The sequence below is a fragment of the Colobus angolensis genome, unplaced genomic scaffold, assembly GCF_000951035.1.
Source record: "Colobus angolensis palliatus isolate OR3802 unplaced genomic scaffold, Cang.pa_1.0 Scaffold434, whole genome shotgun sequence".
Classification (NCBI taxonomy): Eukaryota; Metazoa; Chordata; class Mammalia; order Primates; family Cercopithecidae; genus Colobus; species Colobus angolensis.
Window position 1 is genome coordinate 1 of NW_012117755.1, and position 1,959 is coordinate 1,959.

A 1,959-nucleotide genomic window follows, 5' to 3' on the forward strand; every position below is an offset into this window, starting at 1 on the left:
ACTGAAAACTAAACATTTTATATAAGATGCCAATAAAGTTGCTACATCATCTGAGTTACTCAAATTCAGGTTTTATTTCATAAATTTTAACCTAGCAAATACTAAGTCTTTAATCTTAGCAAGATTACATAGTGTAACTGTAGGTCAACTAGAGCAGACACCAAGAGACCTGGAGTGGGGGACCTCGTTCCACAATGGGTTGCCCAAACTTGAGAAAATCAATTCAAGTCTCAGTACTTACTGCCCAACTGTTAGAGGAGTTTTAAAGATAGATGAGCATAATTCTATACTACATGAGAGATTAGGGCCACACAAACCTATGGGTGCTCAGATAAACATCAAAGAATTGTGATGTTGACCAAATCAAATTTAACAATACAAACCAGGTTTTAAATTTTAATACTTAAGGAAGACAACATAAATTTCATTAAAATGGTAACCACCAGAAATAATCTGAACTAAGAATCACAATGCTACAATAACATTTGAGAAAATACGTTACTATGACATACTACTAAATTATTTGAAAATATATCACAATGGAATATGAAATACAAATGTAATATTATTTTAAAAGTAATCTAATAGATTTAAACAGAAGGAAAGCAATTTCAGCAAATTCAGATTGTTATTTTTCTGAAATATATATAAATATGAACGTGCAAATTTTAAAAATATATTTCCATCTTATATAATTGAAGCCACATCTGAGTAAAGATCCCTGATTAAAGTTTCAGGAATACACATTTGTGAACAATAACAACAAAACAATGCTAACAAGAACTTCTTAGCAAAGTACTATATTAATGAAGCAAAGAGCAAAACCCCAAATGCAACTATTGAGAGCACAATTTTCATAAGCATACTATTTCTTAAAATTATTGATCTGTAAACTATTTTTCAATAACTCACAAGTTCAATAAATGCAGCATGTAGGGAGCATTTCAGAGTAGTGGGACAAAACCATTCCCGTGCATACACATGATTAGACTAAGTTTCCAATTTATTTGTCCTTAGATAATGAACATCAGCAGAAGGTGGGTAGCTATGCAGGGCAGGTTAGTAGTTGAGCTAGGACTGGCTTCCTTGCATTCAATGTTTCTTGTGAAGGAACACTACCTATGGGAGGGCCAGCATTCCATCTGAGAAGTCACACTCATTGCTTCCTTTTTAGACTCAGGGCTTATATCATAATTCTAAAGTTTATACCAACAGTGCACGTTCTGAAATGTCAGGGTATATTTACTAATATCTGTTCCTATTAGTGTTTAAAATCAACTCAAAAAAGCCACATCATTGAGAGAAAACTGAACCAGTACTGAGGTAGCCTCAATAAATAGCTCTCTCTCTCTGCACAAAGACTATTTTCTCAAGAAATAGCCCTCATAATAAATACTGCACCGAATATGCTTCAAGGTCTGCCACTCTAAATATTTTGAACTTTAGCCTTGGAGAATAACATTAGTGGTGTTGCACACATAAAACACTCTGTTTGGGCTCCTTACCGATTTGGTGTCACTGTATTTCTCAATGAACTTGCAGTCAGAAACAGCCATATGCTATATACTACTGAAATTATTACAGAGCTGTTGTTGAGTGGTATTACCAAACACATAGTACACCTTAGTAGCAGTACCTACAAAAACTATGACCTGTATGAGAAATTCATTTTAATCTTTTGGATATTGTAAATCTCTGGAGTATACACATTTATTTCTTTTCTTTGGCTGCTAGGAAGCTCAAAGCCCAATTTGTAGCTCACATCTAGATAATGTGTTGATTCTTATGCTGCTTACCTTCAGATTTACCCATTCCGCTGCCTTAACCTTCCCTTTGTGCCAATTACATATTTAATATGTTGCCTCAAATTATTTCAAAAATTATGAAGAGACAATGTGGGTTGAGAGGCAAATATATTGTTTTATATATTCATATAAATTATACATATTTTATATATTT